The sequence below is a fragment of the Pteropus alecto genome, unplaced genomic scaffold (assembly GCF_000325575.1).
Source record: "Pteropus alecto unplaced genomic scaffold, ASM32557v1 scaffold5, whole genome shotgun sequence".
NCBI lineage: Eukaryota > Metazoa > Chordata > Mammalia > Chiroptera > Pteropodidae > Pteropus > Pteropus alecto.
The window spans coordinates 19,525,388-19,539,406 of NW_006441953.1; the positions used below are offsets into that span (position 1 = coordinate 19,525,388).

The following is a 14,019-nucleotide window of genomic DNA, read 5'->3' on the forward strand; positions in this document are numbered from 1 at the left end:
GTAATAAGGTGTAACTCGTTTCCACGTTGTATATGGTAAGCGGTGAGCCATGTGTTCATATTACTTCTTTGTCTCTGGGATTCTATTATCAGTTTACTCTTTTATAATTGAAGAAGCTTTTGTTCATCTGAGAAAACACATTTCATTTAATTTTGTTCCTGTTTCAGCTTCTTGGACATGATGTGGTGAACATAGAATTCTGTGACGTTTTTCCTTTTTTCTAGTCACTTTAAATAAAATATACTCCTAAAAAGCTTGCCCCATTTGTTCTGAATGTTTTAGAATGTATCTTAGCTGTAATTCCCCAGAAATGAAATGTCATGGTACACTTTCTAATGGGTTTTCATTAATCTGTTATAGTTTTGCTGCTGATTCGAGTTTATCAAATAGGGTTATAACCTGATAGAAATAGCTCTGTCAAATGCTTGGATTTATCATATGTTCCGTAATTCCGTAGATGATGTGGGCAAGATGGATCCATATCAGAAAACAGCCCTTGATTCAGAATCGCTGCAAAGGCTCAATGCATTAATTGCCAAACCACCTAAAGTGTATAAAGAATGACATTTTATGCTACCTCATTCATCACATTTTTAGAAAGACTATGTGATGGATTAATAAAACATAGCAAATCCTCTATGCAAACCAAATGTTTATAATAAATGGAGCATAATCTAACTATTCTGCTATAAAATGAATTAAAGTAGTCTCTAGCCAGTAAATTCGAACAGAATGGAGTAGGACGGTTAGGTGACCTCAACAGGCAAGTGTTTTACTTTTAAATACATAACTTCCTTTCAAATGGTCCTCCCCTGTTCAGGTTGGAGTCGGTTCAAAGTAACACTGGAGTTTAGAGCTGGTAAGTAAGCAAAATTGGATGCAAATTGGATGCTTAGAGGCTGGGGCAGGGGCGAAGTGGTGGGGTGCGTTGCTTAAGATGCCCACTGGTATCTATCTGAACAGAGTCTTTCTATAAATGCCAATTGAAAATAATGTCATTTTGATGTGGTTCTTCCCTTGTACAACATAGTAGTAGTTTTTTTTAAACTTAGTTCGTCACCCTTTGCATATGAAAAGAAGAGAAACTAATACAAATTTAATATAAATCGTGATGAGAATATATTAGGGTCTCATAATATAGACATGTCTCAAAATATTTTTTACCTTTACTATCAGCAGAAAGGCACCATGTTAGCCTTCAGAGCTGGAGGGGAAGTGGAGATGATGAAAACAATTGAGTGGAAGTGGAAAAACAATACTTTACTTTTTCGTATGTGTATTCGTCTTAAAAATATCCAGTTCTTAGCTACTTTAATTCTTCACTCATTGTCACAGTATAACAGGTAGACAGCTTCTCTGAGATTTTGCTTCATTGTACTATTATCTTTAAACAATGAAATTTTTACAGATAGCTAAGCTTCCATTCTATTCTTCTATTTAGAGTAGAGGTGATGTCATTTAAAGTATCGTTTTGCTTTGGGCTCAACTTTGATGAATGCAATGGCCACGAAGGCTACTGGGTGACAAATCCTCGCGGGTTTAGTGTGTATGCAGAAGGGAGGGTCACAGGGCCCCACTCGTGGGTACGAGCCCTGTGGTGAGCAGACACCATCTCAGAGGAGGATCGTGGGAAGGTTTCTCAGCAGTGATGACTTGGTGTCATGCTCCAGCGTGGATGCTAAGGAGCGTTCTTCTCCTCCTCCTCCTCCTGTGCCTCTTCCTTTTCCTCCTTCTCTTTATCTCCTCCTACAACGTCTCCTTTTTCTCTTTCTTCTTCTTCAGCAGTTAAGCAGAGGCACACTCCTAAGTCTGTAAGTTTTTAGAGCTACTGCATTAGTTTGCTAGGCCTGCCATAACAAGATCCCGCAGACTGGGGGGCTCAAATAACAGAACTTTTTTTCCTCACAATTCTGGAGGCTGGAAGTTCAAGATCAGGGCATCAGCAGGGTGGGTTCCTCCCGAGGCTTCTCTCCCTGGCTTACTGGTGGTCACCTTCTTCCTGTGTCCTCACATGGTCTGTCTTCCATGCGTACACACATTTCTGGTGTCTCTTCCTTTCTTTATAAGGACATTGGTGCTGTTGGATCAGGGCCCAACTTTTATGACCTCATTTAACCTTAAGTATCTCTTTAGAGGACTTAACTCCAAATATAGTCACATTAGGGATTAGAGCTTCAGCATAGGAATTTTGGAGAGACACAATTCAGTCCATAGCATTTACTGTAAAGGCTGTCTAGGTAAATGGTCCATTGAGACCATTGTATGAAAAGATACCTAAGATCTTTTTTGGGGAGCGAAAGTTGCATATCTCACATGCAAGAGAGATCTATTTGTGAAGAGCCAACACTGTTCCCCTCCCCCTTTTAATATACCACTTCCCTTTCAGAGCATCTCTCACCCCAGAAACCAACTGCCCCCCTCATCAGGGTCCCGGGCCTACATTGCCTTAGGGTATTTTTTTTTTATCAGAACCATAAATTTTAGAAATCTTCTTTATTTAATGACTAAATAAAAGTTCCAGGGTTGCTTTTTCCTGCTCCATACTTTCATGCTCATTTTTTCCAAATTCTGTGCTTCATATTTCTGGATGCCTCATATCTGCCAAGCCAAACTTGACTTAGTTATGTGATGAGAATTTCAAACTCCAAAAACTGGCAGATGAAGGACCATCATCATCCTTGTCACTACTATCTTTATCATCATCGCAAACATTTGTTGGGCAAACTTTGCTGTAAGTATATTAACTTATTTGTTGCTCACAACTGTATCCAGTAGTTACTGTTGTTAATCATGTATTAGGGAGGTAAAAACTGAGATGATTAGGTTATTATTTGCATAATAAAAACTAGAAACAAAGGCCCTTAACAGGTTAAGTGACATGCTCAAGATCTCACAACTTGTAAGTGGCTGAGCAAGAATTTGAACTTGGGAAGCCTGATTGGAGCACCTGCACTATTAACTATTATGTTGAGAGGAGCGAGCAGCATAGTTTACATAAAGAAGAGATCCTAGAAACCATTCATAGTTCAACTCAGTATTTAAACTGATGAAAAAACCAAGGTCCCAAGTGGTTCTTATTTTCACGTGGTTATTCAATGAAATGTCACCCAACAAACTCTAGGCAACTGGTTTTGCTATTTTTATTATAAATAAAAAGATATTTATTTTATTATAAATTTTATTATAAATAATAATATTTGCCAGTTTTGAACACTTAAATACCACTTTGTCTCCACAATCTCTAACTTTCACAATTGAATAAGATATACTTCAATTCACCCACTTTACAGATCAAGAAACTGAGTTCAGCAAAGAGGTTAATTAATCGCACAGTAAGTAGTACTGGACTTCAAGCTCAAACTAGGTGGCTCTTTGTATTATAACCCTTCTCTTTTCTCTCCTCTGGTTTTGCACTGTACCTATAGACATGGCTGCAAATCCCAAGGCCCTACCCCTTGCACACTTTGCAAGGTGTGCATGTTCCTGTCCCACTTTGCCTAAATAAAACAGGCACAGGCCGTCCTGGGTGCCAGCCAGCCTCTCAACTACTACCTGTGTGCTTCCTAATTTCTTGAAGGCTCTCTGAGACTCAGTTTTCATATATATATAATATGTTTTTCATATATATATATATGAAAAACAATGGCAACCACATCAAAGTCATGTTTAATTAATTCAATAGATATTTATTTAACACCTTTTATGTGACTGTGAACACAAAAGACAGGGTTCTGGCCTCACAGGTCTCTGTGAGAATTAAGTCAAACGTGCAAAGGGCTTAGCACGTTCCCTGATCTATAGTAAGCACTCAACAAATGTTATGAGGTGGTATTATTATTGTTACTGTTACTTCAGGTCCCCTGGCAGATATCCATTGTTCTTACATACAGCGTCATCCACAGATGCTTTGTGGGAAGCGTGCACGCACGTGCACACACACACACACATGCACATTAGGCAGAGAAGTTTTTTTTCCACACTATCAGATCCTTGATAAATAGTGGGCCTGATGCAACTAATTCTTCTCTCTCAATCTATCCTTCTCTCTATGCCTTTGTAGTCTTCTCCCTTTTCATTTTGCTAGACCATTAGAAGTCCCTCTCGTTGATCTCTAGTAACTTTCAGAAGAAGCTGGAGATATCTTTTTCACTCCATGAGCCACTCTGTCTCCTCTGTTCCCCTCATATGCTGCCCTTTCTGTGACTTGGTGAATCAGAGTCTCAAAGGTTACCAACCCGTCCTGGAGCCAACAAATTTGTATTATTTTACGGATATTAGTGTCCTCCACCAATGGTGTCTCTACTTTTCTCTGAGCTTTTGATTTAATTTCAGAAGTAGATCCCATATATTCAATTAGGGACACTTAAAAAACTTCTTTCTACTGGTTTATAGTCCCATCTGGAGGAAGGGAGTTACTCTGCAGAATAAATTGAGTGTGAAATTTGACTATGCAATAAGAATTCACTTCCGTTAGGGCAAAGAGAAGAGATGCATAAAATTCAAATCATGCATAGAATAAATGCTTTATCTTTAAGAAACATAAATAGACATCAAACACCACAGAAACATAGAGGGTTTCCTCTGTCTCTGTCTCTCTTTTTTAGAAACAAATTTGTGTGCAATTTCATAGCAAAACTTTGCAAGGAAAGATTATGCATGTCCAATGCTGATAAGACTGCTCAAATATAAATTTTATGATGCATTTCCTTTAGAATTCCATCTTTCTACCAGCACAATCAAAGAAGGGAAAATAAAGTTTGAAAGCTTTTGGAGAGCCAAGTGCAAGCACCTGAAGAAATCAGGAAAGAATTGAGAACCCGATATTGTAGCTAATTTGTAACAATTTTTTTTTTGCTAAGGCTGCTCTCCTTAAAAGCAGGCACTTGCTCTAAACTTTCCTCCTTCATCCACAAGACTGCCCTTCCTGCTAATATTTGCCCTGATAAAAATGCAGGGTAGGATGTGAGGGGGTGAAGCAATTAAAGAAGCGTGCAAGGCAGCATCCTGAGCCAAGGAAGGCCACAGTGGAAGGGTCCATCTGATGCAGGGAGGTGACAGTGGGTGACTTGCATTTGAATAATAATGCAGTTAATCTTTGCTTTCCCTGAAGCTGAGGGATCCTTGAACTAACATAACTCATATAGATAGAAAGTCACAGGAAGAAGCCTGAGAGGATCCCCTTGAGCAGGGTTCCCCAAACCCCGGGCTGCAGACCAGTACCTGGTCTGTGGCCTGTTAGGAATGGGGCTGCACAGCAGGAGGTGAACGGTGGGCTGGCAAAAGAGCAAACTTCATCTGTATTTGCAGCCGCTACCCGGCGCTAGCATCACCGCCTCAGCACCGCCTCAGATCCTCAGGCATTAGATTCTCATAGGAGCACTGGTCCCTGGTGCCAAAAAGATTGATGACCACTGCCTTTGAGGACCCTTAGGGTTGGACACCTGAAGATATTCAGGAAAAATACGTCTTTCGAAAATCTTCCAATAGCATATTGATTACACCTGACAATTTTCTAATGTCACTCTCCTCAGATAGTGACACATAAAAATGGCTTCTGAGCGCAGGTAAATTTGGGAAATAATGATTGCGGATAAATAACAAGTGATATTATTGCAGGACTTCTCAGAGCCTTTAATAGATTCACGAACATTGTGAATATCTAAGAGAGAAACAGTGTGAAATAGCAGTTTGATTTTTCATTAAGTATCTCCCAGGTCTTTGATTCTTTGAAATACACTTGAAGATATACTGGGTTAGTGTTTCACAAAGTACTTTCATACAGATTATGTCTGAAAAGTGAGCACATGTATATTTCATTAAGAATGTGCTAAATTAAGTTCGGTCAGTTTAATAAAATCTGTTACCTGAGGGGCTGCAGGTCCTCGTCTGCAATTCCACAGAGTCACACATTCACACACACACACACACACACACACACACAAATCCTACTTTTGACCATCGCCATCACGATCCTCTGAAACTTTTTGCCTTTCATATCTGTGCTTTCTAATTTTAGAAACTACTGTTTGTTTGCAGGAAATATTGAATTCATCTTCCCAGACTAGGTTTACTCTACTGGCAAGGATTTCAGATTTTCATTTTCATCATTATCTCTTTAAACCTGATTGTGTTTAACTTCTTACAGTTTCATTATTCCTAAGCACCACCTCTGACGTTTTACATTTCAAATTTTACTCTATTTCTTTAAATGTCTGTGCCTTTATTCCTGTCATTTGGGGAGGATGAATCTCCTCCTTTCCATTCTGCTTACCCAACATCATGGGAGATAAGCAATTCGGCAGGCATAGCATGCTTTCTAAGCATAGACGATGGTCCAGGTGACAAATTTTGTATTTGTGTTTGGTGTAAAATGCTGGTTTCTGCTAAAAATATGAATTAGAGAAAGCTTGACCAGCAAAGTTAGGTGCCGGAAAAACAAACCCAAGAGGCCACCTCCAGGTCATTTGGGGCGGGGGCCTTTGCTTCAGGTAGTTTCTCTGCGGAAGTGGATTAACTTCGAGTAAATGAGAAATTAGATAATTCTGAACGCAGGATGCTCCAACCGTACTGATTACATGAGTTATTACTATAATATTATCTTAAATTTTTACGGAGCACCCAAAAATCTTCCAAAAATCTCTAAGTATTCTTGCATGTATTATCTTACATCTCTAGGGATAATATTTGGAATATATAACAAGGGGTAAAACAACCCAGACCACCAATCAGAATGGACCCAGGTTTGTGGATTGTGGAGAATCCTGCTGTACTGTGCTGGGTGCTGCCCTCTCGGGTGTTGGATCCTCTTAGGTGAGGTCCGGCGGATCGTAGGATGAGCGTTAGCATACCCAAGTAGCCGGCATAGAAGGATCTTTAATATTTTAACAACCAAGGCAACTATACTATGCCGAATATCAGACCAGCATATATCATGAGAAACATACAGAAGTGGGTACCATTTTTCTCGTTTTAGAAAAATTTCAAAGAAAAAAAAATCTGGAGTATGAAGACGTTTTGATGTTTAAACCAAAATCATAGTCAGCCACTACTCACTATAGGTACCAACCTGGTATTCTTTTCTTTGAGGTGGGAAGAAAGGATGTAAAATAGTGACCTGAAGTCCCTCAGCTGTGGGTAACATATTTTGTAAGGTTTGGCAAACACTCAGAAGAATACATCGATCAAGGCAAAGAACATAGTATACAACTCCGTGAATTCTGTCCACCATTCTCTCAGGGGCGAAGGCAAGCTTGTTAATTGTGCTAACCCTTCATGTAGCGCTTCTCCATGGTTACCTACCCGCTTCTACTAACCATATAGCACACTGCCTCTACCAGACATAGGCAGCCAAGCCTATAAATCATAATTTGAAAAACTGAAGGGCCTAGACTGGCATATGTGGCTAACAGCTTGTTTTCTGCTAAGTTGCAAAATAGCAGGGCTGCATTCGGAGCTGCGTTGTCCATCTGACCAGAGAGTAACCATTAACTCATTCGGCCTCAGCTTCTGTAGCAGAGCCCAAAGAGGCCGCACCCTGAATGTCTCAGCCCTTCCCAGCAGTGGGAAAAGGGTTACATGTACTATTTGGTTTCCTATCTTTGGTGAGTTGGAATTTGTTGTACTTAAACTTTTTCTCCAGCCTGCTGCAGACCGATACAGGAATCTTTAACCCAGAGGTACAGGATATCTGGTATATAAAAGTCCGTCTAAGTGTTAGTAAATTTGCCTTGCTTTTGGGAAATGAGAAGTGGGCAGTCGCACACTACACCATCCCATCGAGTGGTCAAGGAAACTAACGTGTGTCTATATCTGCGTCACCATCTTTGGCTCGCTTTTGGAATGCTGAGGGATATTGTTTCCTCATCTCTATGGGAAAAGAAAAAAGGAACAGAGAAAAATCCTCATCCATTTTTGAGGGAAAAGGTTAGGGACATAATAGGGTGTTTTGAGCAAGTAGTGTTGAAGTCGCCTCTTGCTGAGAGTGTGATATTTATGCTCAGTGGCCACTCTCGAGGCAGGCACATCTGGGGGTCCCGATGTGGGCATGTCCGGTGGGTGACGGAGTAGCAGAAAGAAACAAAATAATAGAATATTTACATGTCTGGGGCTGGGACTGCATCGAAAAACAGATTAGAGAAAGTTGCTTCATGGACAGCTATGGTCACCACAGGAACTTTGGAAGAAAATTAACAATCAAAGCCTTCCATCTTACCAAGATACTTACACTTCGGACAATAAAGAAAATTATTATTTGTATTAATAAATAAATATTCATTGAGTCCTTCCAAAATTCATTGGGGTTCTCCCAGCACTGGAGGAGTCCCAACAAATATGAGAAATTCTGTCATTACAAGAGGTAGTATGCATAGCAATTATGGATATGTGCTATAGAGCTGGTCCAGGTGTATGTCACAGCTGCATCACTTAATAGTTTAGTGACCCCAGGCAAGCTGTTAACATCTCTGTGACTCAGTTTCCTTGCCCATAATAAAGCATGTAATGCTGGTCCCTGCCTCATAGGATTATTGTGGAGTCAATGTACTTTGTACAGATAACATTTTTAGAACAGCCTACAAAGTAAGCATCCAATAAATATTAGCCATTTTATCAAGACTCTCATAACAAACACATTTGGTATTGTGACTATAAGGCTTGAGTCCTAGCCTCAGCTCAACCATGCAGCAGCTGTGTGGCTTCAGACATGTCACTTAGCTCCTCTGAGGTGCAATGCTTTTGTCTATAAAGCGAAGATTTTAATATTTGACCCACTGACCAAGGTGGTTATTTCACAAATATCTATAACAATCCCTCTGGTGAAAGTCATTTGTGAGGTACAAAGTTCTAGAGAAGTACAAAGTCTCAGTAGTTCTTATTCTAATAAGTCACTTATTATTAAGAATAAGTTGTTATGATCGAGTTACAGAAATAATGTGTATAGAAGAAAAAGGTGATTATGTAGTAAGATAGTATGAGTCGAGAATGAGTGGGGAAGAAAAGAGTGATAAAGATGCTCTAGGCGAAGGCGGGGTCTTCAGTGATCTGAGAAGGCTTGGTGGGTGCAGTAAGGCCAGCACTGTGACCCGAGGAAGGGGAGGCACTAGATCAGCTGACAGGAGATGAGATTCCAGTGACCATTTCAATAAGAATGATAATCATGATGATAATAAAACAGTCACCCTCATATTTATGAAACCTTTAGTGGGTGCTGTGATACATGCTCTACTCAACATAGTCTCCTCTTAGTCTCACAAAAATACTATCATGCTTCCCATTTTACAGATGGGGAGAACGAGGCTTAGAAAGGTTAAGTCATTTACTCAAGGACATATGGCTGTCAAGTGGCACTCAGGGGATTTGGGTACTGTTCTGCCTTCTGCCTGATTTCAGGGCAGAGGCTTTGAACCACAGGGCTCTACTGCCTCCACCCGAGAGGGGGCAGAGCTAGCACCTGGTCCACTTGTGGAGAGGACCAAGGGCTTCCTTACTTCTGGTTATTCTCTTCTGTTGTTCCCACGGCCTGAAACATTCTCTCCCTTCAACCATTTGACTCTCTCCTGCTCCTCTTTTAATTTGCTTTTCTAGGAAGTCGTCTTTGACATTTTCCTCCTCACCTCTAAGGAGGGTATGTACTTTTTCCAGCATAGCCCTTGTCACACTTTTGTGTCACACAGGCTGAGTCTATAAGCCTTCACCTTGCCTGTGAACTCTGTGAGAGCAGATATGGGGGTCTGCCTTATGCATTATGGTATCCTCCATGCAAGGAAGGAGGGAGGATGGAAGGAAAGGAAGAAAGAAGGAAGAGAAGGAAAGAGGGAGATTCAGATTGGAGACTGATTTTTAAGCCTCGTTAGTGCAGAATTCTTGTATCCCTTCTCCTTCTCATTCACGCATATGAAAAACATATTATTCTTCCTCTTGAATCTCAAGTTCTCAGGAGCCAATACGGAGCCCAGTTCCTGGGTAAGACAGCTCATCCCATCAGAACTTGAGTCACTGTTGTCTTCAGGCATCTACTTTACCTGCAAAGCTGACGTGTGAGCCCCATGGCTCAGAGCCATTGCAGCCAATTTGGTTGATAATCTGCAAATTAAAAATTCAATAAGTAGTTCCCAGAATCATTTTCAAAAGCTGGAACATAGAAATTAACATGTTAATAATAGGTGCACGGTGGGGTGGTTTTTCTGCTGTGGATTGTCATTGCTTTAATTTGGTATTACAAAAAGGCCACAGGATGCATTCCTTTAATTTTGCTGCACAGAGTGTAGGCTTCTAGGGGTGTTTTGTAAGTATCGATGTGGAGAAAGGTATTGCACATGGATTTTGTGGCAACTTAGGCAGGAAATAAATAGAGTGTAGTAGGATTCATCAGAATTTCCTTTAATAACCAGTTTTACATCTGTGCAGTAGTTTAATTCTTTAGTACATCCTCAAATGGATCTCGCCTATGCTTCCAACAAGCCTGTGAGGCAGGCAGGGGCTGATGCTTCTTCCCATACACACACGAAGAAAGAAGTATGCCCGAAAGTGCATGACCTCACACCGACGGCTAGCAGGCGGTAAGGCGTGATGAGAAGCTGGCTCTCTCCATTCCTACATGGAAAGCTTTGCTGAGCTGACTATTGAGCCCTGCAGCGTGAACAGGTTCATACACAGGTTGCCCTAATGATCAGATATAATAACATCAAGCCAGAATGCTTGGTCTAAAAATCTGAGAGCAGCAAAACGTTGATAGACCTGGGGTCAAATCTCTGCTCTATCACATGTTAGTTGAGGGACTTCAGACTTGCCACTAAAACTCTCTAAACTTCAGGTGCCTCATTTAAATGATGGAGATAATAATCGTGACCCCATTGGGTCAGGAGGAAAGCAGAGATGATGTGCGAAAGAGTACTCAGTGGATACTTAGTGTGAATCCTGGCATTTGAAATTGAAGATGTGTGGAAGAAGGTATCTGAAGTGGAGGATGTATAAAACAGTCTTTACTCTGCTGTCCATATGATAGCCACGAGCTCCGTGTGGCTATTTACATTAAATTGATTACACTTAAAATGAAAAAAACATATATAGTTCCTCCGTCTCACTACTCACATATCCAGTGTCCAGTAGCCACATGAGGCCAGCAACTTCAATACTGGGCAGTGTATCCATAGAGAACATTTCCACCACTGCGAAAGTTCTATTGGATACTGCTGCCTTAGAAGAAATGACCTCTCCAAGGAAACAAGCAGGAGAAAGTTGAGACTCCATGTTCTCAGCAGGGGAGGCCAGCAGGAAGATGTGGACCAGTGGGTGCCTCTTCCTGTTGTTTCATAATGTTGTTGACATCGGGGCTATGCAAATTGCATGTGAAGAATACAGTATGGGGCATGGAAGAGGCTCACTCTGGAACATCCTGCCAATGATTGTGTGGAGCACCGTAAATGGCGGGTGATTTCCTCTCAGGTGCCTGTTCCACATGCTCGTTTGGCATGCTTTATTGCCGGGTGGATTTACACTCTGCATTTGCCATAAAAACTGTTTCCAAAAGAAACAAGAAGCGTGGCAAGATAAAAAGCTATATAAAAAGGGTATTTTGTGATTTATTTATGTCAAATTTATGGAAGATGACAGGAGGCATTGCAGTTCCAAAATTAGTTGTCACAGTCGGGCTATAAATCCTGCAGGACAGAAGTTAAAGGCATGGGTTGGGAACTGGGACCCCTGGGTCTGTAAGGGACAATGGGAAGTCCAAACAAGGCTCAGAATTTCTAAATGCCTCCACAGAGGGGCTGGGCCAGCCATCTAGACGAGAAGCTGACACTTGCTAGCTAACGATTATTAGATGTTTGCTATGCTTTAAGCCCATTCCATTTATAATCTCATTTAGTTCCCACTAACTCTATTTTACATCTACATTTACATTTCGTAGATGTAGAAGCTATATCTCTGTACCAAGAGGTACAGTGAATACGGGGTCAAGCCAGAATCAAAGTGGAAGCTGATTTGAATGTACCTATTATGCATTCACTAAAGGATTAAAATTTATTCATGATCCACAAACATTTATTTATCACCCCATAGGTGCCAGATATAGCACCAAGCACTAGTGGTATAGAAAGGGTAAGATATGGCCTCTGCCATCAATAAATTTTTGTTCTTGCAAATGATTGAAATGATATACAAACAATTGTGATAGCAGATCCTCCCAAAATGATGCAGTATAGATATTATAGAGTTGTCTAGGACTACGAGGGAACATGGTTGTAATTCCAGTGAGAGTGCATAGAAGAGCTTCGTGGAGGGAGTAGTCTTTGGGATGAGCAATAGATGGGTCCTGGGCAGTCAGAGATGAAGAGAAGGATGGGCCAACAGACTTCCCCTTAGCTCATGATGTGAATTCTCTTATTTTCCCAAGAAATGAGCTGGCAGGGCACAGGTCAATCTACAATGTCTTTTAAATTCTTTGTATTTGGTTGGGGAGTAGTAGAGAAGATAAAATATTTTGTCCAATTAAAAAATAGTTTTATTTTTTTTAATTTATTTTTATTTTTGTTATTATTTTTTAGGCGAGGCAACCCTTGATTGACCTCACAGATTGCAAGGACCTTGTCAGCTTACAATCCCTTATTCGTTTGTTTTTTACGCCTACAGCATCTGGTCTTCCTAGGTGGTCCCCCATCCAAGTACTAACCAGGCCTGACCCTGCTTAGCTTCCGAGATCAGACGGGATCAGGCTTGTTCAGGGTGGCATGGCCATAGACAAAAAATAGTTTTAAACCAGAGAAAGACTGTTGAAACCCTCTTCTCTCTTGGCTTCCACCAAGCACTCTCCTTCTCCAGCCTCTCCTTCCTGACCTCTATTAAGGGCCCTTAGTTCAACCCTTCAGTGTTGGTGTTCCCCCTTTTCCCCAAAGGCATCCTCTTCAATCGTCTTCCTTTTATTATTCTGTCTACTGTATGCGTGATCTCATCCGCTCAAGTGACTCTAGTTCTCAAGTATCTTCTGATGACTTCCAAATCTATAACACCTACCCTAACTTCTCTCTCTCTCTCTCTCTCTCTCTCTATGTGTATACACACACACACACACACACACACACACACACAGACACACACACACATACTTCTCTCTGAAACATTTGTATGTTTACTGAATATTCTACAAGTACATTAGACTTGCTCTGTCTGTCCCAAGCAGGCTTCTATTTCTGTATTCCCCACCACTGTTAGAGAAATCATAGACCATCCTTAACTCAAAATGCCAAGAACCATTCTTGGTTGTCCTTTCTCTTGTCATCCCTAACCCTACCGTCCTGTATCCTCCGTCTGCCTCCGTCCCTAATCTATCACCGTAGGGATTAATACCAGCTGCTAATATTAGAAGAGTGGTAAAGAGCACAGATTCTGGACCCGAAGTGTATGGATTAGAATCCTGGCTCCATAACTCAAATTTCTAACCCTCTCTGTCCCTTAGTTTCCTCATCTGTAAAATGGAGGCAACATATAATACCTATCTCTTAAGCTGTTGTGAGGATTTAATGTATAATAAAGCAGTGCCTGGCATACGTAAACACCATTAAGTTTTTGCCGTAAAGATCGAACATTTATTGTACCAAATATTGTGCTGAGCGATTTACCTTTATCTCATAGACTCTCCACAACACTATGGGGATTTGTGTTAGTCTCATTTTGTAGAAAATTGAGTCTTCAGGAAGGAAACGAAATCACTCACATGTCTAGAGAGTAACAAAGCCAGGATTCTAACCCATCACTGACTGATGCCGAAACCTGAGCCCTTCACCACTGTGTTTCCTGGATTTTCCATAAAGATCTCTTCACTGACCTCCTGGCCACCAGCTTAGTCTCCCTCTAAAGTCTCCTCCACACAGCTGCTTGACCATGTTATAAAGAACAGTCGTTTTAAGAAGATTAAGACATGAAAAACTTTACTCTCTCCCTCCTGGCTGGCCGGCCGGCCGGCCTCACCCTAGCCCCGCTTCACCACTTTCATTTGCCATCTCTTTGGCCAGCTTTCCAAGG

The 14,019-nt window shown here is 41.0% G+C and overlaps 1 protein-coding gene and 1 pseudogene across 3 annotated transcripts in view; one reads left to right on the forward strand and one right to left on the reverse strand.

The window, feature by feature from the left end:
* PPARGC1A (PPARG coactivator 1 alpha) overlaps window positions 1–14,019 on the forward strand; it is a 598,261-nt gene that overhangs the window by 425,737 nt on the left and 158,505 nt on the right. The window lies entirely within an intron of this gene.
* LOC112485747 lies at window positions 12,622–12,740 on the reverse strand (annotated as a pseudogene).